Consider the following 22,321-nt stretch of genomic DNA (forward strand, 5'->3'; position numbering starts at 1 on the left):
CTAATTACAGTATGTAAAATAAAATGTCCTACAAGACGAGAATTCAGGCATACATGCTGCCTAAAGCCAAGTCTAGCTATTTATTCAATGAATTAAAATCCGCCCTAAATATTCCCAAAGAGCTTTTTGTCACAGTGGCAAAACTTAGCAAACTTCCAGAAGCAAAAAACATTATGGTCGACTAACCTTTCTGCGATAGACTAGGTACTTTCGTTCAAAATAAAGTAGAAGACATGTTAAATACATTTGTAAAGAATCAGGTTATTGGTGCTACATCCCAGCTTATAGCACCTGCAGGGGGTGTGGCTGGAAACACTGGGACTGTTACAGATATCAGGCCTGAAACTAATTCAGTAACCACAGCCCAGGTGTTCTTGCCAATGAGGACTGGTTTATTTCTATCCTTTACCCCCCTCTCATTGTGGGAGAGGTGTGGCGCCGCGGCCAGGGCGACTGACGCTGGAATCTGGGGACCACGGTTCGATCCCCGGCTCCGGCGGCAGGTTAGTCCAGCACCATGTGACTCTGGGCAATAGCTCGCTTAATCTTCCCTACGGCCCCCCAGCGCCTAGAGACCCTTACGGGTGATTGTGCGCTTTACAAATGTGGACTTTACTTTACTTTACTTCACTCTCATTGGAGCTGGTCTTTACTCTGTTCAGCCAAATTAAATCTGGGTCCTGCTCGACCTCTGTCCCCCTAGAATTCTCCAGTTGTCTCCTGACATTGTTCCTGAACATCTCACGGTCATTTTCAAAAGAATGTTCTCCTTGGGCTATTTCCTCAAAAACTGGAAGATAGCCTCAATTCTCCCTCTCTTAAAAATGCCCAATTTATATTGTAGTAACCCTAACAATTATAGACCCATATCTCACCAATTTTTCCAGCAAAAATTATTGAGAAAGCCATGAATGCGGAACTATCACACTTTATTCGAAAGCATGAGTTACTGGACCCCTCCCACTTTAGCTTTAGAAGTCAACATAGCACAGTGTTAGCATTTCTATAACTGCTACAGAACCCGTTAGAAAAACTCTAGATGCTGGAGGAAATGCTGAATTGATTTTATTAGATCTCTTAGCAGCGTCTGACATGGTAAATCATGGTCTTCTTTTCAATCGCCTCTTTGCACTAGGCATCAGAGATAAGGCTCTCAAGCTCCTTCAGTCTTTTCTCTCTAATAGGTAACAATTTGTGGAACTAAATAGGCACAGATCTTCCTCTTTCTCATTCCCATGTGGGGTCCCTCAAGGATCACCCCTGAGTCCTACACTCTTTAATCTTTACGTCACCCCTTGGCTAATCTGATTAAAGCCTGCAGTTTTACAGTAGTTTCGTAAGCTGATGACACCTACATTCTGGTGTCAGTGACAGGGAATCCCAGCAGGATTGCCTCTTGTTTTCATGACTGTAAGCAACAGATAGGTAAGTGGATGACAAATGATTGTTTGAAACTGAACTAGGACAAAACTGAGGTCTTATTATTTCTGGTCCCCCAATGGTGGCCTCAGGAACTTGGGATACCTCCGACCCCCGACGCCGAAGTCAAAAATCTGGGAGTCCAATTTGATAACAAGCTTTCCTTCGAAGGGCATGTAAATTCAATTACCTCCACCTGCTTCCTGATGCTTAAAACTCTTAGAAAGATCTTTCCTTTCATCCCTTTGGACCTGCTTAAGTCTGTGATCACTGCACTCATCTTCTCGAAATGTGTCTACTGTAGTGAGCTACTGATCAATCTGCGGGTCTTCGGCTAAACAGATTAGCGGACCCCACCCTCCTCAGCACCTTGAGATCCTCACGGGTGATTAGTGCGCTTACAATTCCCTGATTGATTGATTGGATCTGCAAAACAAATCTCTACACAAACTGCAAATGATTCAAAATGTGGCACAAGGCTACTTCTGGAGATTCCAAAGTACCAATCGGTCTCTCATATCCTCCCTGCACTCCACTGGCTCCCGGTCAAAAACAGGTGGAGTTCAAATCGTTATATATTGCCTTTAAAGCACTGCACCATGACTACCCTAAATCTCTAAGGCAATACTTTCAGTGGTATGTGCCCATAAGATCTTCAAGGTCTGCATCCTCCACCAAACGTGTTATTCCCAAGGTTAAGAACGCAATCTGGGGCAGCATATGCTTTGTAGTGGGAATGTCCAAACTTTGGAAATTCACGCCCAAGGAGTTGAGAAAAAAACACAATCTATTAGCTTTCTGCAAATCTTTAAAAACATGACGTTTTAACAAATAGGTTTTTATCTTAGTCTGATTCAATGTCCTTCTACATTTTTCCTCTATACTGTTCTTTCCCCTTTTTTAGGGATTCTGTTAGGTTTTTACCCCCACTTCTTCCGAATTTTCAGTGCCTAGCACCTTCGGGTAGAAGAGCGCTCAACAAATCTTTATTTCAAAAGCACTAGGAGCCATCTTCATCCAACTATCTTTTCGATCAAGAGGGCCTTCCTGAGGTAAGTCAACAGGTAAAGTTCTCATTGGTATACACTGCGAGTTTTGACTATTGTTGTCTGATGAAGTAACAATCTCTTCCATTTTGTCACTCAATTTCCCCTTGCAAAACACAGTGCTACTGTTGCAAACTGAATCCAGGACTGCTGTACTAGAATCTCAATAAAAACATTTTTTTAAAGTTGAAGTGGAAATATTATAGTTTTTGGCTTTCTTAAGTCATTTGTAGATACGTACAAAAAAATGTTTTGAAGCAGCTTTTGTTTGCTTGTATGCAAAGGTTGACTTCCTTCTTCTCTATTACACCATTGTAAATGATCTCTGCTTCCCAAATCTCACACTGTATATGTAGTAAAACTTGGCCCCTAAAAAGTTCAAAGTCATAAAATGTATAAGTAAGTCGGAGAAAGTTTCTTCAAAATAAGCTCTCTGATACTACTTATGCTACCACAGCTTCTTTATACTCTTTCACCTTTTATCCCACTTTTATCTTCGTTTACCTTATAATTTGCATGTTTTATCTTATATTCTTTGTACTTCCTTTTATCATTCGTTTATCCTTTCCTGGCTGTTGACTCCCAGAGCTTGATTGCTAAGTACCAATGTCTTCCTGAGCCGCCAGCAGCCCTGAAGACACTAGTACCCTTTTGGCCCTCTCAGCTGTACATCCATAAACTCGTCTGGCTATACTGCTATGGGCATGCCTATGAGACAACGACAACCAACACCACACTAAAGCATGCGGCTGCCTTCACAGCTGTGAGCTCTGAGTGGTCAGTCAGTGTTTGCCAAGGGCTGTGATGAGATTCAGTCACATCTGCAAAAAGTGAGTGCCTCCCTGGCCAACACTAGTACTCCAACCGCTTTGGGGCCTCCGCTGATTTAATCTGGCTGCATTGAAGGCAGCAAATTAGCAATGTGGTAGTACTTATAACCCTGTTGCTTCCTTCCAGATAGGGAGAGCTGAAGAGCCTGTGAGTCTGTGTGCCTTGAAAGACTTAACACCTCATTGCCACTAATCCATCAATCCTTTAGAGCTCCTGGAACACCAAGTACACTTGGTACTTCTTTACAGTGCTTCCTTTGAAGTCTCACAACACCATGCCACTGACCTCTCTCTACATCTCACTTCAGAATCACCTCAGAGTCACTGGATGTGAGTTGAAGTTATATTGGATTAGGCAGAGGACTGCGCCCAAAGGGAGCATAGAGGGGCTGGCTGACTAAACCCACCAAGGCCCATGAATGTGGTGGTCCAGAGAGGGGAAGGCAAACAGAAACAAATGGCTGGAAGTGGCCCCCTGCTCCTAGGATGGAGAAAATGGCACCAAAACAAGGAGAAAGGCTAATAGCAAAGCCAATCGTATTTCAAAATTACCTCAGTGGCAATTTGAGCCCATTTAAGTGTCATCAGAGTCCTTCACTATCTATTTGGATGAGCGACAACCGAAGACTCAACTTCCCTCACCTAACAAAAGATCTGTTGCAGCAAGGCTAAAAAAAAGATAAAAGGAAATGAGCTTCAGGAGAGCTTGAAAGGCCACACCTGACCACAGAAGGGTGTAAGACTAGGCTACTTACCTTGGGATGCCTTACATCAGGGTAAGGCAGTCAGAGATGGGGGGTATGTAGAACACAGCACTTGCAGCCCAGTCCCGCTGGACCACACCGAGCAGGCAAAGGCTTTGAGTTAAACCTGAAAGAGATTGTGGAAATACCCCTGCATAGAAAGTAAACTGCAGCTCAAAGACTCCAAGGACAGCACCAACTGTCAAAATTATTTATGGCATGATTTATGACTGTAGGACAAGCCAAGAATACTCTTGTCTACTTGATTTGTGGAGTGATCTTTGATAACAAGTTTGGCATAATGGTCATGATTTATGCTGAAGCTTAAGAGTAGATGCAAATTACAATAACGATGATTGATTTATGACATCCAAGTATACTGATTGATTTATGGCCCCAATAAAGTTTACAATGGGTACACATTGTGAAACCATGGGAACAATAAAGTTGTAGCCAAATACTTCCAAATACTTCCAAACATATACAAAGGTTGTAGAGCTTCATTGGAATTTTAGTGGCCACTTGCAAGTTTTATGCACTGGAGCTGCAGAGTGAGCAAAGGGAGAGGCCCACCGACCACTCTGGGGCAGATTTACAATTACTGGCGCATCCCTGCAAATTAGCAGGGATGCGCCAGTAATTGTGCACCGCAGCTCCGTCACCCATGATGCGCCACATTTACAATGTGGCGCACCATGGGGCCAAAACGGCACAGATGCGTCAGGCATCTGTGCCGGAAAGGCGGTGCATTGCAAGCGCGACGCAGCTCCAGCAATGCTCTGAGGGGTCCTATTCTTTCAATGCTGCCTCAAGCCTTACGCCTGCTTCAAGCCGGTGCAGGGTTTTGATGCAGCATTGGCCTAAAAGTGATTGAGTGAAATCTTGTAGATTTCACTCAGCCACTTTTAGGAGGCATTCCTGCGCAGGGACGCCCCCGCCCTGCACAAGAACGCCTCCTTATGGCGCAGGGCTTTACAACGTGACGCATCTCCCAGATGCGTAACGTTGTTAATACCCCGCACCATGGCGCATCTTTTGCGCCGCCGCTGCGTCACAAAAGTGACACAACGACGGCGCAAAAGAGGCGCAAGGGGCCTGTAAATCTGCCTGTCAGATCTTAGTCAAGGGCTCAGCATTTCAGTTTAGCGGAAGGGGCTCAGTGGGGCCCGGTGTTAGGGACTCTGTTTATTTATATATTTATTTAATGCAGTTTTATACAGCGCAGACTTTACCCAAAAGTGTCAGAGTGCTTTACAATAGAATCAAGTAAGTTACATAAGGAGATTTACACACTAACAAGTTACAAATACAATCAGGGTGATTAAAAAAATAAAATAGGAGGTGTCAAAATTAGGTTAAATTAGGTATAGAATAAAGCGTAAGGCAGAGTTGTGTATTGGCACCACTCCTGTTCTCTTTATATACTAACGCTTTAGAACAGGAGTTGGTGTCAAATACTAGGGACCCGCCATTAGTACATTTTTGCCCTATTGCTTCTCTCTTATATGCGGACGATGCCGTCCTCACGTCTCACACTCAAATAGGACTACAAAGGGCCCTTCCTTTTTATACAAGTTTTATGGACAGTCTTGGCCTAAAATTAAATGCCAGGGCTCTACTTTTTATGAAGTCCATCGCAGCACCTTTTAATTTTTCTAAAAAACTGGGGAAAAGGCCACCAGAAATGTTATTGAAAATATATCGTGCAAGGTGCATGAATACAGCAATCTACGGGCCAGGAATCTGGGGTTTCCAAGACTGCAGTACAATCCAGCGCATTGAAAATACCTTCCTGAGATCCCTTTTAAGTGTCCCAAATAGTGCCCCTGTTTTTAATTGCCATTCAGAACTGAGGGTCATATATATTTCCGACTTGATTAAGGCTCAACCAGTGCTGTTATGGCACAGGATTTGGACCACAGAGAACGCAAGACTAAATAGAGAAATAATCAGGGACTCTATGGGATTAGATAAGGCTTGTAAAATATTATGGTTAAAATATGAGGGAAATTTTATGCAGGATCTTGGCCACCCAGAGTATTACACCAAGCCCGATTGTATGAACCTAATAAAACGTAAAGATTTTTTAAAAGTGGTTATTTCTCACCTAGAAGGAAATAGATTAACATCTGAGTTAAATAAACCTATGGTGAATAGCCACCAATTGACCCTTACGACTGTATATATTCAACCCTACCTGCAGTGTGTCCAGGGTGGCTATACGAGAAGTATGTCAATGTCCCTGTGATAAAGTATCTAGACAAAGCACAATGCATGTAGTTCTATTTTGCAAGCTATATAAAAAAGAGAGGAGAAGATGGTTAATATCTTTATTAAAGCAGGGCGGATGGAGACAATGTCGCCCTGCCTTCATATATCTACAGATGCTTGAACATTATTACTGTATTGGGTCCATGGAGGGCTTCCTAAAGAATGTCTTGAGGACAAGGAAATATTTATCTAAGGGAAGAACAAAATTACCCCAACTATTAGCTTAATTTTTTAGATTTTCGTTTATAATGACTGCTGTCCATAAATGAATATTTTTATGTAACATATGGAAATGTATTGTTGGATTATGTGTATGCTTTTATGATTTTAATTTTTCAAAATCGAATAAATCTCATTTTGTTTGTTTGTTTTGAGGTATAGAATACATATTCACAAAGTTGAGCTGAAGTGAATGCCAAGAGGCCGTGAGGGTCATTAAATGGGTTAAATTATTCCTGGAAGTTTCTTTGGAAGAGAAGAGTTTTAAGATCTATTTTGAAAGTCTGGATAGAGGCAGTGATTTGGAGGATTGGAGGAAGCGAGATCCAAATTCTAGCCATATTGCCAGAGAAGGATTGACCCATAAATCGTTCCCTTTTGAAAGTAGGGGGCTTGAGCTGTATGTTTTCAGCATTGTGTGAAGGTCTAGAGCTGCCTGAGATTTTGAGTTTAGTCACCAGATAGCAAGGGACGGAAGTGTGCAAGGCCTTGTGGGTGATACAGGTAGTCTTGTAAATTGACCTTGCTTCGATGGGAAGCCAGCGAAGAGAAAACAGTATGGGTGTGATGTGATCATTTCTTTTGGCAGCATATACAAAAGGTGCCACTGAATAGAGGATGGATTTAAGAGGGGAAAGATAGGTTTGTCGGAGGCCAGCAAGGAGAGAGTTGAGGTAGTCCAATCTAGAGAGAACTATTGATTGGACCAAGGTATTTAGTTATTGCTCAGGAAAGAAACACCAAACACCCCTGAGAAGGCGCAGTTGGTAACATGCATTCTTGGTGATGGTATTGATATGGGAATGTAGGTTGAGCCTTTTGTCTCGTATGACACTTAGGGATTTGGTGCTGTCGACAACAATAGGTTTGTTGTTGAGTATGTTCAGATTGTCCATCCATGCTTTAAAAGGAGGAGGAGAAGGTATGCTAAGAGCCACAAAATGGCAAAACACCAAGAAGAAGAAGACCATCTCCACGGTTGATACCTTCGTGCTGATGAGCCACGCCCAGGTAGCAGCTCAGTTATCAAAAAAGAATGTGCATAGGAAGGATTCGCAAAAATTGTCAGAAGGACAGTCTCTATTGGTTATTGGAGTGATTGTAGCAGGGTTTGCTATTTCCAGAATATACTCTACTTTCTTTAATTCAAGTGGTTTGGGCAATAGTGAATGTGTATACTGTGACTGGGTGCATGTAGATACCTCCTATTGCAAGTTTTTTTATTTCAAAATGAGATATAACATAGGTAACCAATATTTATTACGTGAATTCTGCAGGCATTTTCCCCATGGTAATTTTCAGCTGTTTTTTGCTTCTAAAATCGATAAATAGTGCAAGATTTGGAATTCTGATAAATTCTCCTCCAAACTCATAATCAGAACCTATGTCTGATGTCTTCTTCCTCAGATATTCAAATGGTTTCCTTTGTGCGCCCCTCCAGCATTGCAGCATCTCTTTCCATTTCCGATATCAAAAACTAAAGTGCCATCAAACGACGCATCAGTAGACTAGGCAGTGATGCTGTGGGAGGCATACAATCCGGTCATTAGAGGGAATATCCTTGGAAGTGGGATATAAAAGAGATAAAAGGGCACAAATAGAAGATATTGAAAAAGACATAAGCACACTTGAGGCCCAACTTTCTAACACACCCACCTCTGACGTCTCCCACAGATTATCCCTCAAACAAATAGAATACCGTGGACTTGCAAAGCGGGAGGTCATGGGGGAAACAAAGAGAGACTACACTGCATCTATGAACACAGGGATAAAGCTGGAAGGCTCATTGCGTGGCTGGATAGGAGAGAGAGGGTGAATATCTGGGTGCGCAGGCTGCAGTCTGAAGATGGTGAAGACATAACTGAGAACGTCGAAATAGCAGAGCAGTTTGCCAAATATTATAAACAGCTCTACTCCCCATTTGAGGTCGGGACCCCAGAAGACTACCACGAGTTTCTAAAAGATATCCCACTGCCAACCCTTGCAACAGCCGACAAGTCCCTACTTGAGGAAGACATAACTCAAGAGGAAATAGTTCAGGAACTCCATGGATTAAACACGGGAAAAGCCTTAGGTCGAACAGCCTACCGATAGAACTGTACAAACAGAATGCCACAAAACTAGCCCCGTACTTGCTGCAGATGTGGGGGAATGTAGAGATCAGGGAATCCTACCGAGGGACCAACGATCTGCCACAATACTAACTATTCATAAAGCTGGGAAACCCCCTGAAGATTGTGCTTCATAATGGCCTATTTCACTTCTCAATGTCAAAAATAAAGCACTGGCGAAACATCTGGTTTCCGGTCTAATTAAAGTAATCTCAGGATTGATCCACCCTGATCAGTCGGGTTTTATGCCAGGGAGAAGCATGGAGCTCAATTTCAGGAAACTCAATGGAGTTTTAGGCAAAGTGCAATTCATACAGGAGGACGCAGTGATCCTTTCCCTGGACACCAGGATGGTTTTTGACACCGTAGAATAGCCGTATATATTTGGAGTACTCTTAAAACTGAGATTTGGGTCACAGTTCCTCAGCTAGGTGCACCTACTACATACAGAGCCACTCGCCCAGGTAGGGGTAAATGGAGTAACCTCCAAAACCTTTATGCTGAGGCGCAGCACCCATCAGGGCTGCCCACTCTCCCCACTCTTGTTTGCCATGGTTTTAGAACCACTCATCGAATGGATACAAGTAGATCCCATATTGCGAGTACTTCGCTGGGCTCCACAGTGGGAGGGCAGGATATCGCTCATTACTGATGACATATTCCTCTACCTTGTGGACCCCAGATGCTCCCTAAGCAGAGTTGTTAATATAATTGAGAACTTTAGTAGAATATCCAGCTATACGATTAATTGGGGGAAATCCCTGTTGTTTATACTACGCAGACACCCTCCAGTTCTCCCCAGAAACTGTGATATCCAAATAGCAACGGATGGCTTCACGTACCTAGAAATATTTGCCACTACGGACCCCGTCCTGTCCTATACTAAAAATCAGATTCCACCTCTGGATCAAATGAAGGCTGTTGCCCAACACTGACAGTCTCTTCCACTCTCTATACTCTGGAGAGTGGTCCTTTTTAAAATTGTGTCATTACAAAGTTTCCTCTAGGCCCTCCACAATGCACCATATCCAGTGCCTGCAAAATATTTTAGGGCAATAGATTCCAAGTTGTTGACTCTCCTATGAAATGTGGGTTTGGCACGCATTGCACTTAAAAAGTTATCCCGGGATGGTATGATTGTGGAATCGCCTTACCGGACATATAAAGGTATTACTGGGCCACACAACTAACTACTATCAACCACCGGGCTTCCATGCCTGATGACGAACCTTCGTTCTGTATGCATCGTCGGAAGATGCGGCCTGGCGGATACCTACGAGCCCTATATGCGGCGACTTCATGCACGCAACACCTGAATGCCACAAAGACTACTATTAAAATCTGGCTTGCAGCTAATGGGGCATTAGGCTGGAGTAATAAACTAACGCAATCCTCCCCCCTGTGGGATTCAAAGGCCCTTGGGATACTAGGTAGATACCCGGGGTTTGATAAATGGGACCTTATTGCTCTGTCAAAAGTTGGGGACTTGTGGGTGTGGGGCACGGTACTCCCTTTTACAGATCTCTGGAGGGAATACGATTTGGCAGAGTGCGAATTTTTCCGATACCTACAAATCAGACAAACTCTGCAATCAGCAATCCCCATAGGAAATTAACTGCCAGAATCCTACTAAAGTCTCATTCCCGATTAACATTAATTTTACTCTGGATGAAGTGCAGTTTGCCCTGAAAGCCAGTAAGAGTAATAAGGCCCCGGGACCAGATGGGGCGCCCATAGATATATTTAAACATAGTCTAGAACTATGGGGCCTCATTATAAAACAGGTACTTGGAGCGGCATGCAAAGTCGGTTTAATTGGCTCATGGTCAGAATCACTAATGGTCTCAATCTTTAAAAAAGGCGATAGATCAAATCCAACATGCTATCGAACGATCTCTTTACTTGATTAGGTGGGGAAGTTGTTGGGACGCATTATCTTAAACCGCATACAGGAATGGGCCGAGGACAATAAAATATTGACCGACTTGCAATTTGGCTTTAGGGAAGGCCTGGGAATTATAGAACAAGGCCTAAATTTAATTATTATGATAGAAAAATACACGAGGGCAAAGAATGAGAGACTGTACCTGACCTTTATCGATCTCTCCACAGCCTTTGACTGTGTATGCCACGAGAAACTGTGGAGAATGCTAGAAGCGATGGGAGTCGAAGCGGCTCTAGTACAAGTGGTAAGAGAATTATACTCGAATGCCAGAGCCAGGGTAAGGTTTGGGCCTAATGGAGAAAATACCACTTCTTTCGGTGTAGAAAGGGAGGTCAGGCAGGGCTGTGTCCTGGCACCCTTCTTATTCACCCTGTACACAAATTTAGAGCGGGTGATGCTTGATCGGTGTCAGGACCTGCCCCTGGTACAAAATAGACAGATTCCGACCCTACTCTACACCAATGACGCCGTGATAATGGCCAGAACACCAATAGAGCTACAGTGGGCTCTTCATAAATATAATGAAAACATGGACAGTCTTGACCTAAAAATAAATGCGACAAAAACTTATATAATGGCCTGTGGGAAAGCTACCAGGAAAGAGAAATCTATCTTTATCGGTAGCGGTAAACTTGAATACACAAAATCATATCCATATCTGGGTATTCTTGTGGATAATAAGGGTTCCTGGCAGGAGGCTACAAGGGCAAAGAAACATTTATTTATTAAAACCACAACCGCTCTTGTAAACTTTGCCCAGAAGCTAGGAAAAATACCACCCTTGGAGTTGATAAAGATATACGAGGCCAAATGCGTTAGTGCAGTTTTATACGGGGCGGGATTTGGGGATACTGTAATGAATCAGCAATACAATAAGCAGGAAACGCTTTCATCCGCTACGTACTGGCAGTCCCACCTTCCACTTCAGTGTTTGTGTGTCACTCAGAGCTGGGACTGCAATATATAACGGATAAAATAAGAGTCCAGCCGCCCTTATTGTGGCATCGAATTTGGACGTCAATAAAGACAACCTTTAATCAAAGCGTTTTAAGCAATTCTCCTTAAATTAGAGAAAGCTCTAGATATTAGATGGCTGAAATATATTAAAGATTTTATGATGGACTTGGGACAGCCTGAGTATTTCAGCAATCTGTCAAAGCTGAATAGTATCTGCAGAAAAGATTTTTAAAAACAGTGCATGCTTCACATGGATGAGTTAAGATACGCAAGCGAAGCTCATAAGTCCACAGTTAGCCAAAACCAGTCGATTCTTTCTACTTTAGGAATGCAATCATACTTGACTTACCAGTTAACTGGATATGAAAGATGTTTATTGGTCAGATTTAGACTAAATTGCTTTAACATTTAGTGTCGTTCCCTGGAACAAACGACTGGTCAAGAAACTTAGGACCATGCCCGTGTGATGGGGTTGCGGCCCAATCAACAATACACATCGTGTTATTTTGTAAATATCATTGGGAATATATAAAAAGATGGATCATCCCAATTCTGAAAATGTGGGGTCTAAGGCAATTTTGCCCGCCTTACTTTGCACTCCAATTATTGGAAAAAGATTGTTATGCAAAAAACATAGCATTATTTTTAAAAGCTGTTATCAAATCACCGAAAAATGTAATACTATTTTTAAAAAGATTTGTCTATTTTGTAAAATATGAATTTGCTCAGATGAAATGACCAGACCCTTGCTTTGGAAAGACTTGACATTTTTATAATTTGCTGGATGGTTTCTCTTTTAAAAACTAAAGATTTTAAAAGTTGACATTTTGTATTTGTATGCTATGCTTTTATGGTTTTTAAGTTTTGAAAAGAAACCGAATAAAGTGAATTTGAATTGAACTGCCAGAATACTCCCCACTAGAGGACCGTCTACTTGACGGCACATGACTCGCAAAGCGACCTCACACACATATAGAAAGCTAACAAATAATTTGCCTGACTTACTCACACAACTGAGAGCAAAATGTGCCAATGACGAGGGTGACCTAGATGTTGATGAGTGGGTAGAGGCACTAGCCTGGCCTAGAGCGATGGCCATCAAGGCAAGATTCAGACTGGCAGAGCACAAGATTTTGCAAAGGGTCTATTATGCCTGTAGTACTACCACACTTTTAAAAATAGGCAGAATGCAAAATGAGGACTGTCGCTGCACATGTAGGGCACCTTTTCCCATATTATTTGGGAATGGCCCGCCATACAATCCTATTGAAGGGCAGTAATAACTCAAATGAAAGAGATATGGAAGGAGTCAATAGCCACTATGCCTAAATGGTATCTACTGAATGTCTGGGATGAAGTATCGATTACAAAAATGGGGAAAATGTGGATGGTGTTGGGGCTTATTGTCGCCAAACGTAACATAGCTCGTAACTGGGGATTGGCAGCACCTTCGCGTCTCTTAGACTGGGAAAAGAACATGGACACATGTATGGCGGGAGAAAAGACAGTCTATACTAATAGAGATTGTCCTGGGAAATGGGTGAAGGTTTGGGGTAAATGGACGACGCACTTGGAGCGCTGTGCACACCCCCTCACCTCCCCAGGAGAGACTTAAGGGGCTTGCGGGAGGAGCAGAAGGAGGGTGGAGGTTTATTGCACTGAAAATACTGTATCACCTAATCAAACTGTCATGTGATTTTAGCACTTGATGCTGCTACTCAGTGCTGTTTTTTTTAGGCTGTATAGCCTTTGTTTCCTTTTCATAATATAATAAAAAGATTTTCACAAAAAAAAACTGAAGTGCACTCCTCCCAGGTTGAAGGAGTATGATGATTCTACCATGCCTTCTAATCGATCAAATCGTGAGTCTAATTTAGGAGTGTGACACTGTCCCATCATTTCCAGCCTTCTGACAAGCTCCCAACAGACGCTCAGGAAGAAAAGGTTTGCCTAAGGATTATGATTATTGATTCTTCTTTCCTAGGTCTTTACTCATTCGTGTCATTTTAAAAAATGTTTTATGATGCTATATCTTTTGGCGTATCCAATGTTTTATATGGCCTCATTTTAGAAGTTGATTCGTACTGTAGGTAATGGGCTTTCAATCCCTAGTGTTCTGTCTATTTTTCTGTGACTCAAGAATGCCGTATGATATTTTGCAGCTTCATCAGTACAACTTATTTGTCAATGCACATTACTTACTATAAAATATAGTAGCAATTAACACACTTACTTAAGTGGAATAAACATAGCCATGTTATTTGATACATTTTAATCTGTTAATCTCCATTTATGCCCATATTATTCCCATCAACATGGATAATGAAGCATGTGTACTTTGATTAACTGTGGGCGAGACTTGCAAAATTTCACTCCACGGAGTTACATGAAAACTGCGAGATTCCGTGGCATTCTGCAAGCGGGCAGAATCAGCACGTTGCGCTGCTTGCATTGATGTTTAGCTCCGGGAGGTTGTTCCACACTGCCAAATCAGTGCAAACTGCAACAAGCAGAGGGTGCAGCATCTTTGCTGTCACTCGAGTAGATTTTCTTCTTGTGGCAGTTCATTGGTTTGCATTCTGATTTGTCCCTGTTGAGTTTATACCCTGAGATGTGTGCATATTCCTCTATTGTTTGTACCAGTGCCTCGATTGACTCCCGTGGGTTGCTTGTGGTGATCAGGATGTCATCCGCATAGGCCGCGAGTTTGAAGGCTTGACCCTCCACTTTCACACCTGCGATCTGCGTGTTTGTTCTGATCATGTGGAGAAGGGGTTCTATTGCCAGCAGGAATAATCCTGGCGACAGGGGGCAGCCTTGCCTTGTCCCTCTACTTAGGGTGAAGGTTTCTGATGTTGCTGCGTTCACTACCACTCGAGCTCGGGGGTTTTTGTATAGGGACATTATCATTCCTCTGTATTTATCTCCAAATCCGAATTTGCGCATGCATTCGTTTAGGAATGGCCATGAGACTCTGTCGAAGGCTTTTTCTGCGTCTAGTGCAATCATTACTGCCTTCTCTGTGCTGTTTGCCGTGCGGTTTATTAGGTGGCAGAGCAGTCTTGTGTTATCCTGTGAGAGCCTATTTCTCAGGTATCCCACTTGTGTTTTGTGTATGAGGGTGGGTAGGTATGTGTTTATTCTAGATGCCATTACTTTAGCGTAGATTTTACAGTCTACGTTTATTAAGGATATTGGCCTATAGTTTTGTGGGAATTGTGGGTCCTTCCCTTCTTTGGGGATGACAATAATGTTTGCCTCTGCCATTGAGTCTGTCATGCTTCCTTTCTCTGCACACGTCTGGAATACTCTCACTAATATGTCCTTAAGCTGCGTTTGGAACTTTTTGTAAAAGGTCACTGTAAATCCGTCCGGCCCCGGGGCTTTGTTGGGTTTGACTGTATCTATGGCCCTCCCTACCTCTGCTTTTGTCATGTTTTGGTCTAGCGCCTCACTTTGTTCGCGGCTTAGTTTGGGTGAGTCAAGTTTCTCGAGAAGGTTCGCCCCTCCATCCGCCTTTAGTGCTGTGTCTGCGGTGTATAGGTCTTTGTAAAACCTCCTGAAAGTTTCGAGGATTTGTTTGTTCCCTGTGTGCGTTATGTTGTCTGTGTCGGTGATCGCTGCGACTGAGTGTTGTCTCTGTTTGGCTTTTAGGTACCCTGCAAGTGCCCTACCTGCTTTGTTGGCTGAGCATAAGTTTATGGATTTGTATTTGTTTATCCATGTCGTTGCTCTCTCGCTTAATAGTCTGTTGAGTTCATACTTTTTCTTTGTTAGTGCCGTGAGTGTGTTCCTGTCTAGTATGTTTGCGATGTGGTTGTTCTCTAGTTCCTTTATCTGTTCTTCCAGTTCTTTAATGTGTTTGTTCCTTTTTTTGTTCATTCTTGCCTTAATACTTATAAGTTTCCCCCTTATTGTGGCTTTGAGCGCGTCCCACAGTGTCTCCTCCTCTGTGTCTTTTGTGTCGTTAAATAAGAGATATTCTTTGATCGCCTCCTCAATCTCCCCGGTGTTGGCTGGATCCTCAAGTATATCGCTATTGAGACGCCACCCCCTGCTCGGTAGCTCATTGTGTTTCCCACTAATGGAGAGGGAGATGTGGGCATGGTCTGAGACTGTTATCGGTCCTATTTCCGTTCTGTCCGTCAAGTGTGTGTGTGAGCTTGACATGAGGATATAGTCTATTCTGCTATATGAGTTGTGTGGTGCTGAATAGAATGAGTACTCCCTGGCACTGGGGTGTTGTAGTCTCCATGGGTCCGCTAGTGCGAGCTTGGTGCAGAGGTTTTTGAGTGTGTTCTGTTCTTGTGTGTCATGGCTTGGCCTGTGTGGGTGCCTGTCTGTGGCATTATCCATCGCCTCGTTCATGTCCCCTGCCATTATCACTAGTTCTTCCAGTGGGATCCTACTGAGCTCGCTCTCTACCTCCTCCCAGAACTTTTTTTTTGAGGCATTCGGCCCATAGATGTTAGCTATGTGCATTACTTCCTCTCCTCTTTTGATGCTTGTGACTAGTCTCCTGCCTTCCGTGTCCGCTGTACTGCCCAGAGTCTTGAATTTCCCTTTCTTGCTTATAATGGTTATCACCCCTCCTTTTTTGTTGATTGCTGGTGAGCAAGCTATGTCGCTTATCCAGTTTGCCTTAAGTTTGTTAGCATCCTCTATGGTTACTCTAGTCTCTTGGAGCACGTACACGTCGGCTTTGAGCCTATTCAGGTAGTCTAGTGTTTTCCGTCGCTTGACGGGGTGGTTGAGGCCTTTGACGTTCAGTGACACAATCTTGATGTCAGATGTAATCTGTGCTAGGCCATGAGTGTTGTGAGTAGTCATGGTATACCTATAGGATAGCTGCTCTCTGGGTTGTGACCTTTGTATGATCTCTGCCTCCGGTGTGGACTCACCTCTCTCCACCCGTCTTTGGGCCCCCCCCGGGGTCTGTGTTGAGATAGGGAAGTATGTATAAGTAGGTGAAAGGGAAGTAAGAAAGAAGAAAAGAGTTGATAGCCCCACCAATCAAGGATTGTCCGCGCTGCATGCCCCACCCCCTGCCTCCCCCCCCTCTCCCTCCCCCCCTCCCCCCTCCCCCCTGTCAAAGTACTGTAAACGTGCGACAGCAGCGGTTCACCGCCCTCCGCCCCCCGGGTACATTAGATCCTCCCCCCCGCACCCTTCAGTGTTGAGCGTTGATAAAAGGATATCTTGTCTGTCTCTGTTTCCCAGGTCTGCCTCAAAGTTCTGGGAGTATTTGTGGTCTTGGCTGGATCTCGTGCATATCTCGTGTCAGTTCCCTGGGATGACTCTCTTTTGTCCTAGCTTAGTTCTATATTCCTTTATCTTGAGGTAGGTGTGTCTTTTTTCCAATTGAGGTAGCAATGTTCAATTTTGGGTAAACATCTTGGCTGGATCTCGTGCCTATCTCGTGTCGGTTCCCTGGGATGACTTTCTTTTGTCCTAGCTTAGTTCTATATTCCTTTATCTTGAGGTAGGTGTGTCTTTTTCCAATTGAGGTAGCAATGTTCAATTTTGGGTAAATGTCCGATCGACCCGGTCTCTTGACAGTGTCCTTCAACCACGACCTGCTGTGCCATTTTCGCCTGTCTCCGAGCTGTCTGAGGATGCTCTTCTTTTTGCCGTTCCCGGGCTTCTTTGTTCCATCTCCTCTTGGTCTGGTTCCCGAAGGTATTTGCGTAACTCTGCCGGATCGTCAAACGTTTGCGTGCCCTTCCTATCTGTTATCCTCATTCTTGCTGGGCCCACAAAGCTGCAAGTTATCCTGGCTCTCTTCATTGCCTCCCTTAGTGCCAGGAACGCCTTCCTTGTCTCTACTGTGCCCTTAGAGAAGTCTTGGGTGATGATAATCTTTTTGCCCTTCCAGTTGAGGGGTTGGCCTTTACGTGCATAGGCAAAGATGGCGTCCGTGTGGTTGGCTCTCAGCGGTTTGCAGATGATTGTTCTCGGGCCTTTCATGTGCAGCTGTCTTGTGGCAGGCACTCTGTATGCTTTGTCAATTTCGAATGTTCTTTCGAAGTTTAGCCCCGTCAGCTTGGGTATCAAAACTTCGAGTAGCGCCGCGCATGAGCCTGCTTCTTCCTCTTCTCCTTCCGGTATGCCCAGGAGTCTGATGTTCCCTTTCCTGTTTTTGTCTTCTTGTTCTGCTAGCGTTCTTTGCAAGTCGCTGGAGATCTTGGATATGTAGCGAACATCTTTTTCCATGGTATCTGATTTGTCTTCCATGTCGCCGATTCTTCTCTCGGTTTCACCTACTCTGCTTGCTATTTTACTCTGGTCGGCCCGTATGGCTGTGAGTTCTAGTTGGACATTGTCCATGGAGATCTTTGTGGCTTTTGCCAAGTCGTTGGCTTCTGTTATTTTCTTTAGGAGCAGATCCATCGCTGTCTCCGTGTTCTGTAAGGTCTTCAGCTTGATTGGTGATTCTTGATTTGTTTTAATCTTTTTGATGTCGTTGGTCGTCATCCCGCCAAGCCCTTTTGTTCCTTGATGCGCGGGCAGCCTACCCTTCTTGTACTGGTCTGCTTGTTGCGCGCCCTGTGCTGGGCTGGATTTAGCGTAGGACGTGGTTCCCTCTGTCTTTGCTGTGCTTCCAAACGTGAACCTGCTGGGCCACTTTATTGTTCTTGTTCTAGTACGCCCTGCCGCCAGTGCTGCTTCCACGTTGTTGCCGTCGCCCTCTTTGCTTCACTCTATCTTTAGATGGCCGCCGTAGATTTTATATCGCTTGTACAGCCCCCTAGCTTGTATCCTACTGCGTGGTCTAGGGGTGCCTGTGGAAACCTGTTCCCAGTGCTTGTTGGCCTCTGCCCCCCCGTCCACAGTCGCTTCTCTTGCGTTTGTTATTGTGTGGCACTTCCCAAGACGGTCGCCGTTGATGCTCGGTACCTTAGGTATTTGAGCCTGGGGCCTGTACTTGCTGTGCTTGCTTTCCCTGGCTTCTTTTGGGATCTTGCCCCCGCACTCTGCCTGGCTCCACTTGGGATCGTTTCAGCGTTCCGCTCACCTGCATACTGCACGTGCGCGTGAGCCCGTTCACGCTTGGTTGTTGCCCCTCACAAGATGGCCGCCGTTTATTTCCCCTCCTCTTCTAGGCGGATTGTGACCACTGTGCTGGGTATTACTTGGTATTATGGGCAGGGGACCAGTGCCTGCTTTCCCTGGCCTCTCTTAGGCCCGTACCTCGCACTCTGCTGACATGCTTCCCATGCGTTATTCCTCGGAGCCTGTTCTCGCTGCTGCCCCTCCCAAGATGGCCGCCGTTGTTTCCAGTCGTCTGTGTACGCTGTATATGCCGTTTATGCTCAGTGCTCCCGGTTTTTTTTACAAACGCCAGCGGCTTACTTGCTGAGGTTGCGGTTGCTCCCTTGAGCGGCGCTCGTGCTCCGTCACCCTTGCTGGTCGCCTGGCCTTGTTGGTTTCCTCCGTTCTGCCGGTGGGCGTCTAGGGGTGGTTGTCTCTTCCTGGCGCCTCCTCTCCGCTTCTCCGCTGCCCCACCTCAGAGTATGGCGGCTTGTGTAGCAGCCCACTTGTGGATATTCTTTCAGTCTAGACGCGCTTCCTGTGCTGCCTCCTCGCAGCCACTGTTGCAGCGCGGACACCCAAGATGGCCGCCTTTATTGCCTGTTTCCTCGCTTCTCCGCCTTTAATCTTTTTCTTTTCCGTCCCGGTCGGGTCAGACCTAAGTTGCTCGTCTACCGGGCGCCACACCTCGCGTTCCAGCGCTGTCTCGACTCAGGCTTGGTGTCGCTGTAGCTGTAGCGGTGCTCCGAGTTTTATGACTCCGCCATCTTGGGCTACCTCCTCCGTTTCCCAGCCTTAGTGATTCCTGGCTATTTCTGCTTCAGACGCGATGTTCACAGTTGCACTAGCCGCCTCCTGTGCTGCACTGTGTGTTCCTACACACCTCCTGCCGCTTTGTGCGGGAGTTCAGTTCGTTTCGCCGTTCTTCTCGCTGGTTTTTTGCCCGGGGTCACGGAGCTCACGAACTTAGGCAACCGCCTGCGCTGCCATCCAAGCCACGCCCCCCATCCAAGCCACGCCCCCCCCCAGCTGTAGCTTTAAGAATTCGATTGAACCAAAAATATTTCTAAGAAAATCTCATTTAGAAACATCAATTTAAAAAAAGCACAGCTCTAGTCAGCACTGGGGAAACAAGAGTGACATCAATGTGCTTGAATGATTAGAGGGTCCATCAGTGACTCCACAGGCTGGCTACTACAGTGAGTGCACTGGCCCAACCAGCAAACTGTTTTGAATCTGCTTCACTGCACAACTCTGAGGCTTGATGCGCAGATAAAATCAAGGTGATGCTCCAATGGCAAAATATTTTTCTATCTCTAGCTAGAATACTGGCCCAGAATTGCTGGCATTCCTTCCTGGCAGCAAATAAACACCACCGCAGCAAGTCTCCAGCTAGCTAGAGGACTTTATCTACAGCATGATGTGTTGCACTGTACTACCAGCATTGCATCAGCTGCAGTTCAAGACACAGACTCTTGATAGAGTGGAAATCTTATTTCATTCTGTTGGGGTGCATTATAATCATGTGTAGATTGCACCATCATATAATCATTTGCTGTATAAATGTGAAGTGTTAGAGTTGTGAAATGTGTTAAGATGAATACGTAATGTATTTGAGGCCACTGACAATTAACATGGAGAATCAACAAAGAAATTGAATGTAACTAGCAGAAAACGCTAAATTGAAGAACCTGTGTTGTGCAACTGACATTATTTGAGTATTAAACGTGTTTATTAATCTTCTCATTTCATATGTAGGTAAACGTATTAGTTGAAATTTCATTAATGTTATGTGAATTCGCATAGCTTATATAATGTTTTCTTATGGTGGCTGAATTTATGTGTGCTGTGGAATCTGTTCTTTCTCATGTTTTGTGTTGCAGGTGGAGAAGCCTTTGTTTTACTAACTATGCAAGGAGAGAGGAAGTTACAATCGTGAGGCTGGAGTCAATAAAGGAAGATCATTGTGTTTCACACAGGAGAAATCCTGACAACCAAGGACAAATTGTATTGAGAAAGGTAAACTGTCAACATCGTGGAAAAAACCTTCAGAACTGTACCCAAAGTGGATGGTGTGCCTCAAATTGCATCACAGGAGTGGATAAGTGATTGTTGGAATTAGGGACAGCGTGCCACTTCTTTCTTGCCTTCAGAGAGAGAGCATCCCTAGAATGAGCTCTGTCTTTGGTAGCTTTATGCTACTTTATCAATTGATAGTAGAAAGACATCTTAGGAAGACTCCACGCACTGACACCTCGAATTCTTTCTCCTAAAAAAGCTTAAGCAGAGATGTCAGCTTAGTTCTAGAGTAGGGATAGGTTTAATGCTTTTCATATATCAGCCATCAAAGCAGGGAAACTTGGACTCATGCTTCCTGATTTTCTGTATCTTACTTCTTGAACTAATTGTGTTGTTTATGATGCACCGTCTAAACTGGATGTGTCATTTTGGCTTCATGTGTATTCCTTTGTATTTCTATGCCCTCATGTTAAGGGTCTTTTAAGTATGGGTGGAAAATTCGTTCCGCTCGCGAAATTTTTGGCAATTTCGCGATCCGTGAATCGTGCGAAGTTGCCCAAAAATCCGTAATTCAAGGGTTGCCGGATTTTTTTTTTCCTGTTTGCGCATCAAAAATACAAGCTCGCGCGCGCGGCATTGACTTACCATGATTCTGTGTTCGCTGAGTTTTCCTCCCTGTTCGCGTGCGCTGGGAGATTTTGGTAGCTGACCGAGTGACGCCGCGATCGCGAACACGTCATTGTGACCCGAAACAGGAAATTGCAAGCGCGAACACGTCATTGCGAACCGAAACAAGAAATTGCGAACACGTAATTGCGACCCGAAACAGGAAAAAGGCTTCACGAGCAGGCTGGTAAAGTGGAAACAACATGTTTGCGACCGTTGCGACCGCATGCGCAAGTTCTCCTTCCCGAACTGGTAAAAATATCTCGCGAACTCGCAAAAAAAAACATTTTGCAAGCTTGCGGAATTTGGCAGATTTTTGCAAATCGCGATTACGAATTCTCGCAAATTCACGTATCACGAATTCGCAAATTCCGCCCATGCTTAAGTGTCTTTATGTCCAGTTATTTTTTGCTTTGTAATAGATAAACTAACCTGAAATAGTTGTCTGTGGGTTATTATATATCGAGGTGGATTACTGGCTAATTGATTGTTTACTTAACGACTTTTCTCCCTTTTACACTTTCATGCTGCGAAAAAGAAGCATCAGATTGTGACTCTAGAAGAGGTCTAGAAATTATGGGAATGGCCCTTTCACTCTTTTCTCAATTATCACTGCAAATACTCCTGTTGACTGCGTCAAAATATGAAAACACTTCAAACAATAAATGGACAAAAGGAGCCAAACTCTTCTCTTTGTATTTTAGTACACTAATAACTTGATCTCGATCACACAGCTAAACCTGTCTACAACCAGACCTAAAAAGTTAAATATCTCCAAACTCCACCTCTTTCGAAAGGTTTCTCAACCAAGTGGTAATTTTGAACACTGAATCAGGTGCCACGCGAGGCCTCTCTGAAATATGCCTTAACTGCACTGTTCACCCCTTGGTGGTAAAATGTTGTTCTGCTGTCTGTGACTAAAGATTATGTCTAACAGGGGTTTATGGAAATTGGCATAGCATTGTTCCATGATCTCGCTGAAACAATATGCCTCCTGTGCAGATACCTTCCTGCCATCTCTTGCACTTCCATGATGAACTCCTAATATAGACCTTGAACTTGC

Source organism: Lissotriton helveticus, chromosome 4_1 (assembly GCF_964261635.1).
Source record: "Lissotriton helveticus chromosome 4_1, aLisHel1.1, whole genome shotgun sequence".
Classification (NCBI taxonomy): Eukaryota; Metazoa; Chordata; class Amphibia; order Caudata; family Salamandridae; genus Lissotriton; species Lissotriton helveticus.